Source organism: Panthera leo, chromosome B4 (assembly GCF_018350215.1).
Source record: "Panthera leo isolate Ple1 chromosome B4, P.leo_Ple1_pat1.1, whole genome shotgun sequence".
Lineage (NCBI taxonomy): Eukaryota > Metazoa > Chordata > Mammalia > Carnivora > Felidae > Panthera > Panthera leo.
The window spans coordinates 13402312-13424893 of NC_056685.1; the positions used below are offsets into that span (position 1 = coordinate 13402312).

The 22582-nt window shown below is 37.8% G+C and overlaps 1 long non-coding RNA gene across 3 annotated transcripts in view; it reads left to right on the forward strand.

Annotated features, from left to right (window-relative positions):
• Positions 1-22582, forward strand: part of LOC122223888 — a 77087-nt gene that overhangs the window by 47474 nt on the left and 7031 nt on the right. For 2 of the 3 annotated variants that reach the window (XR_006204558.1, XR_006204556.1), the window contains exons 4-5: positions 1926-2000; positions 20979-21539. This is a non-coding gene — a long non-coding RNA (uncharacterized LOC122223888). Of the gene's footprint in view, positions 1-1925; positions 2001-20978; positions 21540-22582 lie in introns of those variants that run through there. The other variant, XR_006204557.1, reaches the window with a different exon arrangement.

The following is a 22582-nucleotide window of genomic DNA, read 5'->3' on the forward strand; positions in this document are numbered from 1 at the left end:
AAAATCACTGCAGGAATACCAGTGGACTCCGAATTACTCTTCAGTAAAGGACCATAATTCTCCAAAGGGAGGGATTGTCCACCACAACGTTTACATTTCCCTAAGGCAATAAATTTGGGTATTATGTCATTCAAGGTCTTAGCAGGCAACAGATGGAACACCCAAAATCTTACATTAAAAGAGTTAATGAGGGACTATGTACAGGGATTTGGGCAAGTCTAAAGGAACCAATAAGGAGAGGCATCCCAAGCCATGGGTCTGAAAAGTCAAGAGGAGGGTACCACAGACCCACACAGGGATGGAACCCCAGATGCAGGGTTGCCTGCCAGGAGCTGTCGTTGTGGGGAAATGAACCCCCTGCCAAAACTGCAGCGATACAAACAGGGCATGGGGAAAACAAATACCCAACCTCTCCCTCTCCTGCCTTCTGATCTCCCCTGGTGCTTCTTCCCATCGACCAAACCCAACCAAAAGCCAAAATACAGAAATTTACAGAGCTCAGCCTCCTGGAACCCACAATAGAGCAAGAAGCGTAGAGAATTATACTAGGGAACAAATGGAGAGTATGTTTACATGAGTCAGGAAAAAAAATCACAAATTTTAATTTCATTGAGGACACATTGAATTGTGTCCTCCAAAAAGATATGTTGAAGGCCTAACTCCCAGTACCTCAGAATGCAACCTTATTTGGAAGTGAGGTTACTGCAGATGTAATTAGTGAAGATGAGGTCATACTGGAGTAGAGTTGTCCCTTAATCCGATATGACCTGTGTCTGTAAAAAGAAAAAAGAGGAGACACAGACATACAGGGGAAATGTCATGTGACCAGAGAGGTAGAGATAGCAATGTGTCTACAAACCAAGAACACCAAGGATTGCCAGAAAATGCCAGAAGCTAGGAGAGGCAAGGAAGGATTCTCCCCCAAAACTTTTCAGAGGGGGCATGGCCCTGCCAACACCTTGATTTTGGGCTTCAGCCTCCAGTACTGTGAGACAACACACTTCTGTTGTATTTAAACTTCAAGTTTGTAGCACTTTGCAATGGCAGCCCTAGAAAACAAATACAACATGTTTATGTCAATTGCAAGGGAGATCATGAATTTTAATTTCCATCACACAGAAAACTTTTGATTTAGTGAAACCCACAACTTTCCCGACAGTCTTTGTATTGCACTTTTGGATCACAATATTTGAAAAAAATAAACAAATGATTTCAAGAATTCCTTTTTAAACCGTATCATCTCCTAGGTCTTGGATGTACATCATCAATGCTATACAATGAGCATCGATACTGACATAGACTCTTACAGAATCCTTTGCTTCAAAGAGCAAACTGTCATTCATGTACTTCATTTACAGAAAATGGGCTGATAACACACTGAAAATTTCAACAACTAAAACAAAAATTTTTTCAACTGATCAGATCATAATAAAATGCCTTTTTACATTTACCCATAAATAACCAGTAAATTAAAATGTTTTAAACAACTTGCAAGCAGAAGTTAATAAAATTTAATATATCACAGTTATCCTCACCCTTTCTTTAATGAGATGTTACTTTTACTATCTCATGTGTCATCTGATATCTGAGAGCATAGCTGAAAGACAGCAAGCTGTTGACAGAACTGAGACAACCAGGCTGTGCCTGCTACCAATCGGAAAGAATCAAGGAGCAGAAAACTGCAAATCGAGAGGGAGCCAACCATGCTTTTAAGATTTCTCAATAGACTGTCATTTGCTGGTTGGAAGATCACATCTTTGTATGACCTTGTTTCCTCTTACTAGGCCAATGAGGGATAAAACAGGTGTGTTTGGGTACATGTCAGATGATGGTGGGCTGTGTCTCATCTTGTCCCAATTCTGTCATTGTACAACTATGTGACCATGAACAAATGATGAAGTCTGTTTTGACTTTCATTTCTTCAGGTGGAAAATAAAGATCTAGACCTATTTCTGCTATGGGACCATTCTGGAAGGGTTTCTCTGTCAGAGATCAATGAGGTAAGGTCCATTATTAAATAATTTTAATTAATAAGTGAAATACAAATCCCTTATCTGTAAACATACCACCTCTCCATTGTTGTAATACATAAGGAGTTTGGGGATTATGATGTGCATCGATTAAGATGCTTAAGAAATGATTCAGATACAGCAACCAACCTGCCCTGGGTGTAGGTTCACCGAGAGTGCCTTGTCGGGGTAGTTGTGAGTTCAACCAGGAGCTCTTTCTCTGAAGCTTTACCTTGGAGGTTCCCAGCTTCCCCCTGTCTTTAGGAACAGGCTGTCAACTGATTAAGTCTGCTTTTCAAGATCATATCACCTTTACTAGTTGAGCTCAGAACACAGTAATAGAAGCCCTTTTGCTTTGTTTGAGTCTTGATATCCTTGGCTTTTTCTTCTTCCACCTGAGTTAATTGGACTAACCAGAGGCAAATTCAGGAGGCTTCAAGCCTCTTAGGCTAGCCTGAGGCTAGCTAACAGAGACTGTAAGTGGATGCAACCAGCATCTATTAAATTTCCTCCCTGTTCACATTACTGTATTTCAAAGTCCCGTTCTCCACTGCCTTTGTAAATGTGTTTTGCCCTGCATGTTGGAAGGTCATTGTATCAGTTTTCATAAGCATCAGTTGTGATGGCTTAGTAGCATGAGAAAGACAACTCAAGATAAAATGGTTTTAGCGAAGTAAGACATTTGTTGTTTCACATAAGGGAGTATAGAACCGGCTTTGGGGAAGGCTATACCTGGGACTCAAATGGTGTTTTCAGATCTTGGGGGCATGAAGAGTGTCACAGAAGTGTCACCCAAGAGAAACATCTACTATAACCCTGAGAGGTCAGGCTTCCTGGAGCAGGTGACATTACTAAATCCTGAAAGATGAGTAGGATGAATTATACGGGAAAAGAGGGAAATTGGGGGAAGGAAAAAAGGACATTCCAGGTAGACGTGGAGCACATGGTGAGGTCTTGACGCAGGAGAAAGCAAAGTTTCCTTCGGGCAAGGCCAACCTTTCAAATGGCTGAAAGGTGGGAGAGGTGAGAACTAATGCTCTAACAGTAAGCGGCGTATGGATGAAGTTGGTCTTCCGTCACTGAAAATCTGAGGTTTATCCCAAAGGCTCTGGGAAAGCACTGAATAAATAAGGACAGCTTCAAAAATAGAAGGTATCATGAAAACTGAGCCTAAAGTAACGTGAAATGAAGAACAGGCAGCCCTATCATCTCGTCTAATGATTATGGTAGTTTAAGGCTAAAGTAGGTATATAAATACCTAGTCCTGAGAACTGCTTTCCAGTCACTTTCCCTTTAACTGCTTCTATAGAATTTATCAAATTATAGTCTACTAATAGAATCTTTTTTTAAATTACTATAATGGGAGTAATAGGAATAAACAAAAGACTTTAGTCTATGCCAGACAAGAATCCCCATATGACAAGTAGGAATCAACTGTCTGAATTCATTTCCCCAAAAAAGAGATGAATTTATGGATAACCATGCAATGTATCATCCAAGCTGTGACAGTTCCTTAAAAACCAGTTTTCTTGAGTAACAATTTACATACAGTAAAATTTGCTAGTTTCAAGTGTTGGTTTTGTTGAGTGATAGTAAATGGCTGAAGTGATGTAACCACCACCATAGCCAAGACGTGGTGTCACCAGTGACCCTAAAATTTCCCTACAACCCTTGTCAGTTAGTCTCCTCATCCTGTCCTTCAACTCTGGCAACCACTGATCTTCTCTGTGTATAGTATTGACTTTTCTAGAATTTCACATAAATAGACTCATCTGAATATAGCCTTTTGTACTTGTCTTCTTTCATTTAGCTTTTGAGATTCACCCACGTTGTTAATTTCAGTATTTTGTTTCCTTTTTAATACTGAGTAATAATTCATTGTTTGGAGATACCATCAGTTAATGTTTATTTTTTCCATGTGGGTAACTAAATGTGCCAGCACAGTTTATTGTAAAGACTATTCTTTCTCCATTGAATTATTTCAGACTTTTTGTGGAAAAACCATTAATTATACATGTTTGTCTATTTCTGGATTCAGTTCTGTTCCATTGATCTGTGTGTCTAAATTTATGCCAATACTACACTGTTTTGTTTACTGTAGCCTTGTAGTAAGTCTTGAAATCAGGTAGTGTGACTTGTCCAACTCTGTTCTTTATTTTCAAAATGATTTTTTGGGGGTGCCTGGGTGGCTCAGTCAGTTGAGCTCAGGTCATGATCTCACAGTTCATGGGTTTGAGCCCCAGGTTGGGCACTGTGCTGACAGTCAGAGCCTGGAGTCTGCTTCAAATTCTGTGTGTCTCTCTCTCTGTGTCCTTCTCCCACTCATGCTTGCTCACTCTCTCTCAAAAACAAATATTAAAAAAATTTTTTTTAATTATTTTGTCTATTCTCCCTCCTTCACAATTGAATATGAATATACCATCCATTTGTCCATTTCTACCAAAAAATTCTACCAAGACACTGATTGGAATTGCACTGAATCAATAGATTTGGGGAATACAGTAGGCTAAATAATGGCCACCCAAAGAACCTGTAAATGATACTTTTTATGGGGCTTTGTACATATGATTAAGGATCTTGAGATGGGGAGATTATCCTGCACTATCTAGATGGGCCCTAAAAGCAATCGCATGTATCCTTATAAGAGGAAGACAAGGGAAGACTGTAGACAGAAGAGAGGCGGGGAGACTGAGATTAAAGTGATGGAGCCAGAAACCTAGGGATTACAGCAGCGACCAGAACCTATGAGAAGCAAGCAGTGATTTCCCTACAGACTCTGGAGGGAGTGTGGTCCTGCTAACACCTTGCTTTCATCCCAGGGATAGATTTCAGACTTTCAGCCCCCAGAATTGTGAGAGAACTTTTAAGCCACAAAGTCTGTGGTAATTTGTTATAGCAGCTGTAGAGATCTAATACAGGGAAAATTAACATCTTAATAAAATTGAGCTTTCCAACCATGACAATGTGTCTCCATTTATTTAGGTCTTATTTAATTTCTTTCAACAGTATTTATAGTTTTAAACACACCAATCTTGCACATATTCTGTTAAATTTATCCCATGTCTTACATATTTTTGAGGGGCTACTGTAAATATTTTTTAAATGTCAACTTGCGATTGTTTATTTCCAACCCACAGCACTGTGACTGATTTTTGCATATTAACCTTGTACCTTGTGACCTTGCTAAATTTATGTATTAGTTCTGGAAGGTATTTTTGCTGATTCCATAGAGTTTTATACTTAAATGATCATGTCACCTGTGAATAAAAAGTTTTACTTCTTTCTCTCCAATTGATATGTCTTTTCCTGCCCCTCACTCCTAATTGCTTTGGCTAGGAACCATAGTATAATGTTGAATGAAAGTGTCAAAATGGATATTCTTGTCCCGTTACTGATCTGGAGGGGTGTGCATCCAGACTCATTCCATATTATATCATGTTAGCTGTAGGTTTTCTATCAAGATGAGGAAGTTCCCTTCTATTCCTGGTTTTCTGGGAGTTTTTATCATAAATCTGTGTTGAATTTTGTCAAATCTTTTTTTTTTCAATGTACTAAATGATCTAATGGTTCTTTTCTAGTCTACTAATATGGTGAATAATGTCGGCTTTTGAATGGGAAATTAACCTTGCATTCCTGGAATAAACCCCAAGTGGTCAAGATGTATTATCCATTTTATAATCTGCTAAATTTGGTTTGCTAAAATTTTGCCAGGGTTTTTTGTCTCTGTTCATGAAGGCTATTGGTTTATGATCTCTTTTTCTTGTAATGTCAATCAGGCTTTACAAGAAGATCATAAAAACTGAAGATCTCTGACTCAGGGCCAATACTCCAATTAAATTTTTTTAATTTAAAAATGTTTACAAAGCATAACATACATATAGGAAAGGTATATATCATAAATGCACAGTGTAATCTATTTTTATAAATTACACAAACTCTTGTAACTGGCACCCAGATCAAAAAATATTACTAATGTCCCAGAAGATCCCCTTGTGCCCTCTTCTTTTTATTACCACTCCCCAAAGGTAAACAATTGTCTGACCTCCAGCAGCATAGATGTGGGGTTGTGTTTTTTTTAACTTTATGTAAATGTAATTGTATAGTCTGGCTTATTTCACTCAACATCATGCTGTTGGATTCATCCATATTGTAATCATAGGTTGTGAGTACCCTGGACTATCAATACAATAAAATATCTATTTTACTGGGAATTTGGGTAGCTCCCAGTTTGGGTTTTTACAAATAGTGATGCCATGAACATTCTAGTACATACAGTCATTTCTGTCAGGCATAACTAAACATTGCTTTATGTCATAAATTGTCACTAATGTAGAAAAAATAGGCATGAATGTTTAAGAAGCTAAAATTTTTTAAAAGCTAAAAAAAGAGAAATTAATCAACTTGCTTTAAGTACTAAGTAAATCAAAATGCCACCCATCCTTTTATTATTCTGTCTTTCATAATGTAATGGTGCCCCATACCAACCACTTCACTTGTGCTGATCTGTTTCCTCAAACGTATCGCTCTATCCACATTCTCCTCCCCCCACCACTCCTCGTTTCTTCTTCTCACTCTCTACTGGCCACTTCCTACCACCATCTAAAAGTTCTTGACCCATTCCCATAAGTGAATGAACTCAAAATCTTATACTTTGAGGTACTTAGTGGTAATGCACCTTCTTCTAAAACTGTCTTGGGTATCCAGGACTTAAATATATTTCTTTTGTGTCTGAAACTCACTCATAGAGTGTTCCATTGGTTTAGACTTTCTAGATTTTGGTCATCACATCAGTTAGCTTAGAGCAATTTATCTTTGTTCGTACAATAACAGACCTAATTTCAGATGTTACCTATTGTGACCAAGATCGTAAATAATTCCATGTACTTAAAACTATTATTTAAGAAGGTAAGGAATAATACAATCAAAAGAAGGCTGGCAACCTCTAGCTTTATTCTCATCCATGCCAAGAACTTGTACTCAAAATTCAAAAAATCTTAAAGTCTTCAGCAGATAATGTGGAGAAGCACTCTGTTCTCTGATCCTGAAACACCAACCTAATTTTAAATATATATACATATTTTTATTTTAAATATGTTAGTACATATATATTTTATATATAAACTTAAAGTTTATATTTTTAAGTTTTAAATATATATTTTCATTTTCACATGCAATATTAGAGAATATTCGGAAATACTTAGAACCAAAACACATCAGACATAGGATAGGTCACTAAAGGTTTCTTAAATTGTTCCTATTCCTTTGCAGCATATGTTGCTTAAAATGTTAACAGAATCACTCAAATTAATGCTATGAAACCCCCCCCATTCATAAGTACAGTGGTTTTGCTACATAATTTATAACAGCACCTTTGCTTCTTAAAGCTTCCCACTTTCTTAAAGAATTAGTTATTTTGAGGTGCCTGGGTGGCTCAGTCGGTTAAGCATCCAACTTCGGCTGGGGTCATGATCTCACAGTTCATGGGTTTGAGCCGCAAGTCAAGCTCTGTGCTGACAGCTCAGAGCCTGGAACCTGCTTCAGATTCTGTGTCTCCCTCTCTCTCTGCCCCTCTCTGCCCACATTCTGTATCTCTCAAAAATAAATAAACATTTTTAAAACATTAAAGAAAAGAATTAGTTATTTTTAGTAAATTTTTAAATTATTGGTTATGCATTTGTTACACAATCTAGGGAAATATTGAAAATTTTTATAACTTCACCACACTAAGACTAATATAATTTCTAGTCTTTTTATTTGAATATGTTTTCCTACATCATAGTCTATATATAATTTAATAATCCTATATTCTTCATTGATTATAGCATAAGCATTTCATACTGCTACAAAGTCTTCACATTATTTTCAGTAGCTATCTGTTCTATGTTGTATGACTACTTTCTGTTTTTCACTATAATAAACATACTGGAGAATTTCCATGAATACAGCTTCTTCCCTATATTTTCTATTAACCTACTAAGAAAGTAGCACAAATAATAGAAATATTTTCATTGTTCTTGAAATTGTCAAATCTTCTCCTGAAAGAGTGAATTTTATTTCTTCTTTTTAAAAATTTTTTTAATGTTTATTTATTTTTGAGAGAGAGAGAGAGAAAGGGGAGGGGGGCAGAGAAAGAGGAGACACAGAATCCAAAGCAGGCTCTGAGTCATCAGCACAGAGCCCGACACTGGGCCCTAACCCACAAACTGTGAGATCATGACCTGAGGCAAAGTCAGATGCTCAACCGACTGAGCCACCCAGGTACCCTATATTTCTTCTTAACAGTAATCATAGGACTCCCTGGCTAAGGAAGATGCAGTAAGCAGAAGATTGTAATACAAGATTCTGTTAGCTGATAATGCTTTTTTAAAATGTGACTCAAATTCTAAGTTTTGAAAATATGGTCTTTTTATTAAAAATAATAAAACATTGGGGGCGCCTGGGTGGCTCAGTCGGTTGAGCGTCCAACTTCAGCTCAGGTCATGATCTCATGGTCTGTGAGTTCAAGCCCCAAGTCAGGCTCTGTGCTGACAGCTCAGAGCCTGGAGCCTGCTTTGGATTATGTGTCTCCCTCTGTCTCTGCCCCCCCACCCCCACTCATGATCTGTCTCTCTCTCTGTCAAAAATAAGTAAACATTAAAAAAAATTAAAAAAAAAAAATAATAATAATAAAACATGTATTAGGTTTCTTTGAAATTCAGAGAGATAAAAAGGGAAAACAGCAAGCAAAATTAGGCTACAGTTTACCTGCTCAGATTACTCTGGTTAACATATCATATTTTAACAAAAGTAGTAAATGTATTCAGTTAGAAAATGCAAACTTCGTAGAATAAAACATGCCACATCAATCCTTCAATCCTTGTTCCCAAAGCTATTTACAGCTTAAATTTTAGTTCAAAGTATAGAATCTATTATCTCTTTGGGGCAAAGGGGAGGATTTGAAACAGTTATTGTTCCGTGGGTACAGAGGTTGAGTTTTCAAAATGAATATAGTTCTGGAGATGAAAGGTGGTTGTGGTTGTACAACAATATGAATGGACTTACTGCCACAGAACCACTCACTTAAAAATTAGTAAGATGGTGTATTAGTTTTCTGGAGCTGCGTAACTAATTACCACAGACCTGGAGGGCTTAAACAGTAGTCATTTGTTTTCTGATGTTTCTGGAGGCTAGAAGTCCAAGATCAAGGTGGAAGCATGTTGGGTTTCCTCTGAGTCCTCTCCTCCATGGTTGGCAGATAGCCACCTTCTCTCTGTACGTTCACATCTTCTCTCTCTGTGGGCATCCGTGTCTTGATTTTCTCTTCTCATAAGGACACCTGTCAGACTGGATTAGGGCCCACCCTGATGACCCCATTTTAACTTAATCACCTGTTGTAAAGCCTTTCTTCAAATACAGTTACATTTGAGGTTTTGGGGGTCAGGGCTTTGACCTGTGGATTTGGGAGAACACAATTCAGCCCACAAAAAAATGGCACATTTTATGTTGTGTGTACTTCATCACAACTAAAATTTATTTCTAACCAGCCTATTTTTGTGTTAATGGAAATGACCCAAAAGTGGAGAGGAACCCAAGGATGCAGGAGAAAGGAGGGTATGGAGCTAAGTCCTGGAGTAGGTGAGATGGGATAAGCATGATGTTCATCATTTGTAACAAAAGAGAAAACAAAGTGTCTTGGGTCCAAAACCAAGAAGGGTGGCAAATTTGGTGGGAATCTGGTCAAGGATGTTCTCTCGTTACTGTGTTTGCTTTCTCAATTGGAATCAAGGTCATGAGCTAAGAGGAAGAACAGGGCAGATGCTGAAATTTTAAGAAAGGACAGAAGATGTGAACTGGTCTTCTCTGTAAATAGAAGAGTTAATTGATTGGGGAAATGAGGTAGAACGCCAGGTGCAATGAGGGCTTCCTAAGGTTGATAGTCATGTAGCATGTGAGACAGCCTTCATAATTGGGGGCCTCCAACCACACTTAGAAGCTCAGGTGCAGGGACAGAGATAGCCAGAATAGATTTAATCAGTGTTTGCCAGGAAATTGCTGGGCAAAGATCAAAGGAATTAAGGATATATGTAAAGCAATGATTGTGATTATAACACTGGTAAGCTTGGTGGAGAAAGGAAGTAAGGCATGGGATGGGAGTGATGAATTGAAATAAAATAAAGAAATAAGCCCAGAGGACATATCTTGACTGTGTGACTCTGGAGGCCAGGACAGCTTACATTCTTGGTCCTGTGGAACTGTTATAATCGATGTCACCCAGAAGAGAGTTCATACCCCTGTCTGGCACCCTGATTAAAAGGCTGCTGGCATGGAATACCTCTACATTGACTGGCTCTGGTGGCCAGTGGGGCTTATGTTCTGGGTCCCACAGGTATCTAATTAACAACAACAACAACAAAAATTCCTAAACAGCTACCAACCCCCAGGGCATAGCAAGAGGCCATAAACCCAGGAGCTCAGTCTTTCTGTGAAGGAAGCCTGTTGGCTAATCATCATGGCGGCAGGCTGAGGGTCAGGCTTGTAATTAAACATGCATGTAGGGGTTGACTATAATCCTTTCCAGGGACCTCAGAGGGTGGGTGCTATCCTTGCAGTCTCCCTCTGCCATGCTCTAGAACACCAGTGTCTCCTGGAGGGCAGTGTTACGTGCAGTTGGTGCCCTAGTTTTTATGTCTGGTGCCTCAATTTTTGCCCAGGGAACACTGCTTAACCACCCAGCTCTAGTGGCCAGAGGGGCTTGCATTCCTGTATCCCACAGGACTGGCAATCAGAGAGATGGTTCTAGGCATGCTACCACTCCTAGGGCACTACACAGATAAGAGACTGAGGCACCATCCCCAGTCTTTCTGTGAAGGAGGCCCCTTTGCTTGTCCTGGAGATTTGACCAGGTTTCAGGCTTGATACACATTTAGTAGCCTCCAGAGCTTCTCTCAAAGAATGTAGGCTGCAGATGCCATCTGGGTTCTCTGCCTTGTTCCGGTTTGCCAGTATCAACTACAAAAGAGCTTGTACATTCATCTGGAGACCGAATTTTTGCAACTACCACCCAGGGGACACCTCCAGATCAGCAGGCCAGCAAGGCTTATGCTTGTAGTCCCACAGGACTGTATATATTTGTATGCATTTGAAAGTTGCTGCCTGAGGGCCTAGCTTACAAATAGCCTGAATCTAGGTGCTGAGATCCTTCCCTTAGAGACGCTGACAGTTCTTGGTGCATCCTTAATACTGGGGGCTATTAAAAACGTAATAGGCTGCTTGGAGAAGCACAAAGGTTTGAGAGACAACCAAGAGCTGAGGCAAGGGTGAGCAACAGGTTCACCTTCTATAAGAGACCACTCTTTCAAGACTGGGAGAGGTGGTAGATTCATCTTACACAGAGAATTAAGCAACATGAAGGATCAGATTGGAATATACTCCAATTAAAAGAACAAGCTAAAACCTCAGGGAAAAAAAACTTAATGAAATGGAAATAAGTAATTTACCTGATAAGAAGTTCAAAGTAATGGTCATACAGATGCTAAGCAAATTGAGAAGATGGATGAACACAGTGAGAACTTTAACAAAGAGATGAAAAATATAATAAAGTATCAAATAGAAGTCACAGAGCTACAGAATACAATAGCTAAATTGAAAAAATACTTTAGACAGGCTCATTAGCAGACTAGATGAAGCATAAGAAAGGATCAGTCTACTCAAAGACAAGGCAGTGGAACTCACCCCATCAAAGCAGTAAAAAGAGAAAATAATTTTTAAAAATGAAGATAGCATAAGATAGCCTATGGGACAACATCAGATGGACTAACACTCATATTATAGATATTTCAGAAGAAGAGATAGAGAAAGGGGCAGAAATTTTAGAAGACATAATGGCCAAAAAGTTTATTAAACTGGGGAAGAAAATAAACGTCTAGATCCAGGAATCCCAGGGAGTTCCAAATGAAAGGAACTCAAAGAGACCTACACCAAGACACACTATAATTAAAATATCAGAAGTTAAGGACAAGGAGAGAGTATTAAAGGCAGCAAGAGAAAAACAACTTGTTACATACAGGGGATGCCCATAAGGCTATCAGCAGTTTTTCAGCAAAAACTTTTCACGGAAGGGAGTGGCATGATATATTCGAAGTGCTAACAAAAAAGGAGAAAAATAAAAGAAAAAAAAAAACTTCAAACCAAGAATACTCTACCTGGCAAAGTTATCATTCAGAATTGAAGGAGAAATGAAGAGTTTTCTAGGCAAGCAAAAGCTCAAGGAGTTCATTACCACTAATCTAACCTTATAAGAATTATTAAGGGGACTTCTTTAAGCTGAAAAGATAGGGTACCAATTTAGTAACAAGAAAACATATGAAATAATAAATCTCACTAGAATTGTAATATATAGCAAAGATGGTGTATTAATCACTTATAAGGCTAATATGAAGGTTAAAAGACAAGCATAGTAAAAATAACTATATTTACAATAATTAGCTAAGGGATACCCATGATACACAAAATAAAAAGATGTGAAATGTGACATCAAAAAACATAAAATGTGGTTGGAGGAAGTAAAAATGCTGAGCTTTAGAATGAGATCAAACTTAAGTTGTTGTCAACTTAAAATAAACTGTTATAGGTATAAGTTGTTTTATGTAAGCCTGAAGGTAACCACAAAGCAAAAACCTATAGTAAATACACAAAAGATAAAGAGGAAGGGATATAATTATACCACTAAAGAAAATCATCAAACTACAAAGAAAGAGAGCAAGAGAAAAAGAAACAGAGAGGAACTATGATAACAGCCAGTAAACAATTAACAAAATGACAATAAGTACATACATATCAATAATTAAATTTAAATGGGCTAAATTCTGCAATCAAAAGACAATGAATTAAAAAAACAAGACCCTTCTATATGCTGCCTACAAGAGACTCACTTTAGATAAGGACACATACAGACTGATAGTGACAGAATGGGAAAAGATATTCCATGCAATGGAAACTAAAAGGAACCTGGAATAGCTATACTTATATTAGACGAAATAGACTTCAAAACAAAGACAGGCATTACATAACAATAAAAGTATCAATGCACAAGAGGACATAAAATTTATAAATATTTATGTAGTCAACATGGGAGTACCTAAATATATAAAGCAAATATTAACAAATGTAAAGGGAGAAATAAACAGTAATACATTAATAGTAGAGGACTTTAGGGGTGCCTGGTGGCTCAGTCGGTTAAGCGTCTGATTTCAGCTCAGGTCATGATCTCATGGTTCGTGGGTTCGAGCCCCACGTCAGACTCTGTGCTGACAGCTCACAGCCTGCTTCAGATTCTGTGTCTCCCTCTCTCTCTGCCCCTCCCCTGCTCGTGCCCTGTCTCACTCTGTCTCTCAAAAATAAATAAATGTATTTTAAAAATTGAAAAAAATAGTAGGGAACTTTAATATTCCTCTTACATCAATTAATAGATCATCCAGAAAGAAAATCAGTGAGGAAACATTGTCCTTAAATGACACATTATATCAGAAGGACTTAACAGGAATATACAAAGCATTCCATCCCAAAGCAAAATACACATTCTTCTCAAATGCAGATGAAACATTTTCCAGGATAGGTCATATGTTAGGCCACAAAACAAGTCTCAATAAATTTAAGAGGACTGAAATCCTATCAAGCATCTTTTCTGACCACAATAGTATGAAAGTAGAAATTAATTACTTGAAGCAAGCTGGAAAAGCCACAAATATGTGGTGATTAAACAACATTCTCCTGAACAATCAATTGGGTCAAAGAAGAAATCAAGAGAAAATTGAAAAATACCTTTAGAACAACATAAATGGATCTATAACATACCACAATTTGTGGGATGCAGCAAAAGTAGTTCTAAGAGGGAAATTCATAGTGATAAATGCCTACTTGAGGAAACATGAAAAGCCTCAAATAAACAACCTAACTTTACACCTAAAGGAACAGAAAAAGAAGAAAAAGCCCAAAGTTAGTAGATGGAAGGAGATAAAGGAAATAAAGATTAGAGCAGAAATAAATGAAATAGAGACTAAAAGGATGATATAGATCGATGAAACAAGAGCTGGATTCTTGAAAAGATAAACAAAATTGATAAGCCTTTATCTAGACTTAACAAGAAAAAATGAGAAGACTCATATAAATAAAATCAGAAATGAAAGAGGCAGTGATACAACTGATACCATAGAAATACAAAGGATCACTAGAGACTACTATGAGCAATTAAATGCCAACAAAATAGACAACATAGAAGAAGTGGATAAATTCCTATAAACATACAACCTACAAAGAAGGAATCATGATAAAATAGAAAATCTGAACATACCAATTACTAAAAAGGAGATTAAATCTGTAATCAAAAACCTCCCAACAAACAAAAGTCCAGGACCAGACTACTTCAATGATAAATTCTACCAGACATTCAAAGAATTAGTACCAATTCTTCTCAAACTGTTCCAAAAAATAAAAGAGGAAACTCTTCCAAAATCATTTTATGAGGCCAGCATTACCCTAATACCAAAACCAGATGAGAATGCCAGAGGAAAAAAAATATTACAGTGCAATATCCGAGATGAACATAGATGCAAAAATCATTGACAAAATATTAAGAAACTGAATCCAACAATATACTAAAATATCATACACCATGATCAAGTGGGATTTACTCCAGGGATGTAAGGATGGTCCAAGATCTGTAAATCAGCCAATATGATATATCATATCATAATATGTCATATTAACCAAGTGAAGGATAAAAATCATATGATCCAGATACTCAGATCAGTGGAACAGAATAGAGAACCCAGAAATGGACCCACAAATGTATGGCCAACTTATCTTTGACAAAGCAGGAAAGAATATCCATTGGAATAAAAACAGTCTCTTCAGCAAGTGGTGCTGGGAAAACTGGACAGTGACATGCAGAAGAATGAACCTGGACCACTTTCTTACGCCATATACAAAAATAAACTCAAAATGGATGGAAGACCTAAACATAAGATAGGAAGCCATCAAAATCCTCGAGAAGAAAGCAGGCAAAAACCTCTTTGATCTTGGCCACAACAACTTCTTACTCAACATGTCTCTGGAGGCAAGGGAAACAAAAGCAAAAATGAGCTATGGGGACCTCATCAAAATAAAAATCTTCTGCACAGCAAAGGAAACAATCAGCAAAACTAAAAGGCAACTGACAGAATGGGAGAAGATATTTGCAAATGACATATCAGATAAAAGGTTAGTATACAAAATCTATCAAGAACTTATCAAACTTAACACCCAAAAAACAAATAATCCAGTGAAGAAATAAGCAAAAGACATGAATAGACACTTCTCCAAAGAAGACATCCAGATGGCCAACCAACACATGAAAAAAATGCTCCACAGCACTCATCATCAGGGAAATACAAATCAAAACCACAATGAGATACCACCTCACACTTGTCAGAATAGCTAACATTAACAATTCAGGCAACAACAGATGTTGGCGAGGATGCAGAGAAAGAGGATGTCTTCTGCACTGCTGATGGGAATGCAAGCTGGTACAGCCACTCTGGAAAACAGTATGGAGGTTCCTCAAAAAACTAAAAATAGAACTACCCTACAACCCAGCAATTGCACTATTAGGCATTTATCCAAGGGATACAGGTGTGCTGTTTTGAAGGGACACATGCACCCCCATGTTTACAGCAGCACTATCAACAATAGCCAAAGTATGGAAAGAGCCCAAATGTCCATCCAGGGATGAATGGATAAAGAAAATGTGGTATATTTATACAATGGAGTATTACTTGGCAATCAAAAAGAATGAAATCTTGCCATTTGCAACTACATGGATGGAACTGGAGGGTATTATGCTAAGTGAAATTAGTCAGTCAGAGAAAAGCAAAAATCTTATGACTTCACTCATATGAGGACTTTAAGAGACAAAACAGATGAACATAAGTGAAGGGAAACAAAAATAATGTAAAAACAGGGAGGGGGACAAAACAGAAGAGACTCATAAATATGGAGAACAAACTGACAGTTACTGGAGGGGTTGTGGAGGGGGAATGGGCTAAATGGGTAAGGGGCACTAAGGAATCTACTCCTGAAATCATTGTTGCACCATATGCTAATTTGGATGTAAATTTAAAAAAAAATTTAAAATAAATAATTTTAAAATCATATGATCATGTCAATAGAGGCAGAAAAGGCATTTATCAAAATTCAACATCCATTTATAATAAAAACTCTCAACAAATTGGGTATAGAGGGAACATACCTCAACATAATAAAGGCCATATATGGCAAGCTCATAGCTAACATCCTACTCAGTGGTGAAAGCTGAAAATATTTCCTCTAAAATCAGGAACTAGACAAGGATGCCCACTCCTGCCACCTTTATTCAACATAGTATTGAAGAAATTGAAGAAGACACAAATAAACATAAAGATATGCTCATGGATTGGAAGAATCAATATTGTTAAAATGTCCATACTACCCAAGTCAATCTGCAGATTCAGTGCAATCCCTATCTAAATTCCAATGACATTTTTCAAAATAATACAACAAATAATCCTAAAATTTCTATGGAAACACACACACACACACACACACACACACACACACACACACACACTCCAAATAGCACAAAGTAATCTTGAGAAGTAACAAAGCTAGAGGCATAATGCTTTCTGATTTCAAACGATATTACAAGGCTATAGCAATTAAAACAGTATGGTATTGGCATAAAAAGGTACCTAGGGGCTCCTGGGTGGCTCAGTCAGTTAAGCATCCGACTTCAGCTCAGGTCATGATCTCAAGGTTCGTGAGTTTGAGCCCCACATCGGGCTCTGTGCTAACAGCTCAGAGCCTCAAGCCTGCTTCAGATTCTGTCTCTGTCTCTCTGCCTCTCCCCCACTTGCATTCTCTCTCTCTCTCTCTCTCTCTTTCTCTCTCTCTCTCTCTCAAATGTAAATAAAACATTAGAAAAAAAAGACACATAGATTAGGGGCACCTGGGTGTCTCAGTCGGTTAAGAATCCAACTTTGGCTCAGGTCATGATCTCACAGTTCATGAGTTCGAGTCCAACATCAGGCTCTCTGCTGTCAGCGGAGCCCACTTTGGATCCTCTGTCTTCCTCTCTCCCTGCCCCTCCCCCACTTGTCCGTGAGCACGTGCACACACTCTCTCTCTTTCTCTGTCTCAAAAGTAAACACTTAAAAAAAAAGACACATAGATCAGTGGAGCAGTATAGAGAGCCTAGAAATAAACCCGCACATATGTGGTCAACTAATTTACAATAGAGGAGCCAGGAATATGCAATGGGGAAAAGCCAATCTCTTCAATAAATAGTGTTGAGAAAACTGGACAGCCACATGCAAAAGATTAAAACTCGACTACTATCTTACACCATGTACAAAAATTAACTGAAAAGGGATTAAAGGCTTGAAAGTAATACCTAAAAATCCTAAGAGAAAACGTAGGCAGTAAACTCCTTGACAAAGGTCTTGCCGATTATTTTTTAATCTTACACCAAAAGCAAAAGTAACAAAAGCAAGGACAAATAAATGAACTGCATCAAACTAAAAAGCTTCTTCACAGCAAAGGAAACCGTCAACAAAATGAAAAGGCAATCTACTGAATGAGAGAAAATATTTTGCAAATCCTATATCTGATAAGATACTTATACCACAAATATGTAAAAAACTCATATGATTTCACTTACATGTGGAATCTAAAAACAAAACAAAACAAAACAAAAAAAAACAGAAACAGACTCATAAATACAAGACAAAAAAACTGGTGGTTGCCAGAGGGGTGCTTGAAGGGGATGGGCAAAAGAGGTGAAGGATATTCACACGTCAAAACTTCCAGAAAAAAATGAATGAACAAATAAATAAATGTAAAAAGAAAATAAAATGGACTCAAAAATTACAAGAGATAAAGCCCTAGGAATTAACCTAGCAAAAGCTATGCAAAAAAATTAATTAAAATTAAAAATAAATGTTTAAAAAGTTATGTAAAACATTTGGGGAGAAAACATTTAGGGACAAACTATTAAGTAACATAAAAGAAGACCTAAACAAGTGGATCAATTTAATGTTATTTTGGAAAAATCAACAGCAAGATGATAATTCTTCCCATATTAATCTATAAATTCACTGCAATTCAAATAGAATTTCCAATTGCATTTTCCATGCAACTTAATGAGGAGATTCTTAAATTCATATAGAATGGAAAAGGACCAAGAAAAGCCATACAAATATTTTTTAAGGTAACAGTGATAACAATAAATGTATTTCCATATCAGATTTTGTGATTGCACAGTAGCAGTTATTAAAATGGTAGGATTTCACCCATGGAAGAAAATAGAGAATGCAAAATTAGACCCAGACAGATGTATATCATAAAGGAACTATCATTATAAATTAGTATAAAAAGAAAAAACTGTCCAAATGATAACGATGGAGAAAAAGATAAAAATTAAATCCTTACCTGACACCATTAAAAATTTTCTATGTTTATTAATTAATTATAAGTAAAAAGAAAACATTTCTTTTAGAATAATAGATAGGAGGGGCACCTGGGTGGCTCAGTCACTTAAGCATCTGACTCTTGATTTTGGCTCAGGTCATAATCTCATGGTTGGTGAATTTGAGCCCTTTATCAGGCTCTGCACTGACAGTGCGGAGCCTGCTTGGGATTCTCTCTCTGCCTCTCTCTCTCTCTGCCTCTCTCTTTCTCTCTCTCATAAATAAATAAACATTTTTTAAAAAAGAATAATAGATAGGAAAATATTTGTATGATATTAGGGTAGGAAAGAATTTCTTTAACATGATAGGAAAAGCATAAATCTTAAAGGAAAGCATTGCTAAGTGTGATTACATTAAAAGGAAAAATTTTCTGTATGGCAAAAGGCAACACAAAGACAAAAGCAAAGCTATAGATCAAGAAAACAAAATACTTGTAATGCATATAACTGACAGATAAATAATTTCTCACTTATGTAAAGAATTCCCCAAATCACTAAGGAAATTAAAAACAGGGTAAGAGACAAATGGACAAAAGGTAAAACCAAGAAAAACACAGAATAGGACACATAACTGTATGAAAAGATAGCCAACTTACTAGACGATACAAATTAAAACAATAATAACAGTCCATAACATACTCAACTACATTGAACATTTTTTTCGACATTTTTTTCATTGAACATACATTTCAAGTCCAGTAAAAGCAAGTGTTGGTGAATAATGAGTGATTTACATAGATATGTACTGGAAAAATTCCAGCAGTTAGGAGGCAGTGATTAGAACCCCATGGGCACAGAGTGGTGTCCCGGCCATATGAGGCAGGAGGCTAGCTCTGAGACCATCATGAAACCAGTGTGCTCTATGAGACCCAGAAAAACTCCTCTCACAGGCCAACAAGCACAAAGGAAAATCATCACTGCCAAGGATTCTGAGTGAGGATAAAATCCAATCCTGTACCATATTTAGGTGTGGACACAAATGTTTCCTTTTTATTACTAGGGTGCAGAACCCCCAGTAAATGCACCCAAAAAAAACCCTGTGCACAAGTGTTCATAGCAGCATTCATTATCAGAGCCTAAAGACTATAACAACCCAAATGTCCTCAAGTCACAAATGGAGTAAAAGAAGTGGTATATCCATATGGCAGAATATTACAAAAGGAATTAAGTACTGATTCATGTTACAACATGAATAAACCTTGAAAACAGTACGCTGAGTGACAGAGGCCAGATCAAAGGCCTGTATGGTATGATTCTGTTTGTATGAAATGTCCAGAATGGGCAGTCCACAGAAACAGAGAAGAGACTAGTCTTTGCTAGGGTTGGTGGTCAAGGGAAAAGGGAAATGATTACTAATGGGCACAGAGTTTCTTTTGGGGGGTGAAAAAAATGTTTTAAAATTAAGTAATAGTGACCGTTACCTAATCCTATGGTCTGCTAAACCACTGAATTGTATACTTTGCCAGGTTACATTTTGTGGTATGTGAGTTATATCTCAATAAGCCTGTTATTTAAATATGTATGTACTTATTTACAATTTTAAAACATAACTGATGGATTAAACAGCATAATAGATAGATTAGATATAGTTGAGGAAAGAACGTACTGAAAGACTGAGCTGCGGAAAATGATCAAGGACTCGCTAAAGAGAAATAAAGAGAAATACAATATGAGAAGTAGGTTATGAGAAATGTAGACTAGAAAACAAATTCCAACATGATGGTAAGATTTACAGAATAAAGAATAAAGAGATGTAGAAAAGATATATTTTAAAAGATAGTAATTTTGTGATTAATTTTTTTCAAAATACAAGCCTATGCCCAATCTTCACTTGTATAACCCTCCAATTTATATTTTCCTTATCCCTTTGAATTCCTCCAAGTACATGTTGCTTCTAAAGTGGCGTCCTTTGCAATTACTGCATATTTAAAAATACGTTATGTATCATTGGTCTAGATTACATATACAATAGGTATCATATATTTACATCTTCATTCAGCAAAACAGAATTATTTTTTATTTTCAGAACGAGAGATCACATGCACATGTGTGTGTGCAAGCTGGAAGGGGGCAGAGGGAAAGGGAGGGAGAAAATCTTAAGCAGGCTCCACACTCAACGCAGAGCCCAATGTGGGGCTCAGTCTCACGACCGTGAGAGCGTGACCTGAGCTGAAAGCAAGAGCCCGATGCTCAACCGACTGAGCCACCCAGGCGCCCTACAGCAAAATAGAATTATCTACTTAATATGAATGATATTTTTTATGAACAATATTTGTCTTCTCTTTCAGTTCAATACTATTCTTTTCGGTTCCATTTGTAACCCCTTAATAAGAAATAATTTTGCTTGTCATCAAAAATTATCAAACATACAGTTTCTTGAATTTAGTCCTTCTGTAGATGGTTTCACAAAATTTCATTCTATCAGTAATAGTTCCTGTTACTATCTTCTCAAGGTTTGCCGCGGCTCTGGAAGCTGGCTCCTGTGAAGGTGTGCAGGCAGAGCCGAGAATGCATGTCTTACAGTCCTTGCTTATGCAGCAGGAAAGCCAAAGAACCATGAGAGCCTTTTTCACATTCATTCCCTGGATCAGTGTCCTACCCATTTGCTCAGAAACTACACCATCAACTGTCGCCGGATCCCTAAAATGTGCCCTTCCTCCCAGAACTATTCCTTCAACAGAACAGTGAATACTGTTTCTATAAAGTGCCATGCATGGTTAGGCCCATTCCTCTAAGAGTCAAAAAAGAAAAAGAAAAAAAAAAGGAAAAGGAGAAGAAAAAGCAACAAGCTATATCCATATTCTTGCTAAATGATGAAACCAGCAGACTCCACAAACGTGCTGGGATGATGCTTGGCTTTCGTTCCTCCTGGGTCCCTTGTTACCATCTCCCTTGGTATGTCCCCCTCCTCCTTCCCTGACACAGAGCTTGTATCAACGGACACAGCACACTGAAATAGCTCAGGGGTTATTTATGTTTTATTCAGACACTTTCTTTTTGGTGAATAAAGTCTTCCAGACACAAAGATGTCAGATCTCTAAGGGTGAAATTCCAAAGCACTAATAGATAGCGAGGAACCAATTTTGGGCCAAACACATAGCACGTATTAGTATGTGTGTTGAATGACTGAAAATATCAAGATGGACGTGCCAGAAGAGTGCCCAGACTGGTGAGTTTTGCTGGACATAACTGATGGAAGATCAGTGAGTCCTTGGAGGAAGTACTCCAAAGTTCCATAGAGCCAACGTGAACTCAGACTAGTATCCTTTCGTTGGTTATGTGGTTAAAAATTCGGAGGGGAAAAAAAAAGCTAACTTTTACAAATTCTTCTTCCTCCCGTTTCTCCCTAAGCACAAACATAGTGTTATGGAATGTTTGAGAAAATATTTACCAAATGGCCAAGCATATGGTCAGTGGATCAGCCAGATAAGCTGACACCAACATCAAAGGAAGGGCAGGAGGGATGGGAAGGCTATGAGTCAGTGTGTCCACATCTCCTAGCGAGACAACCCCCCACATCCTCTGAATCTATTCTAGAGCCACACTTGCTCTTGCAAACACCTCAGCCCAGAGAGCCACAAAGGAATAGAACTTGAATAGAAAATGCTTGCCCTGCTGTTTCCTCTGGAAGCTGGATGCAGCCAGCTTCCGCAGTAGACAAGCCGTTATGATCAAAGAGAGAGGGAACCTGTTCCCTGGCCTTCTGCACCTGGGAAGGAAGGAGAGCTTTATCTGAGGTTGCTGCTGTAGACAAAAGTGCCCACCAGGAGGAGCACACGATGTATTCTCCACTGGGGGCACGCATGGACCCTGGCCTGCACGTCGACTGCTTTATGGAGCATTGTACTGCTGGGTCCAGCCAGCAAGAGGCTCAAGAAAATTAGGCAGTGGTACCTGGAGAGAATCTGGTTCTCACCTCGCATAGGGAGAAGAGAAGAAAAGGAGAACTCCAGTTAGTGACTTATACTCGATGTATCTAGAAACAAGACTGGGGGCACCTATCCACAAATGTAAACAGTTGTTATCTTTGCCTGATGGGATTATCAGTGATAGCTGT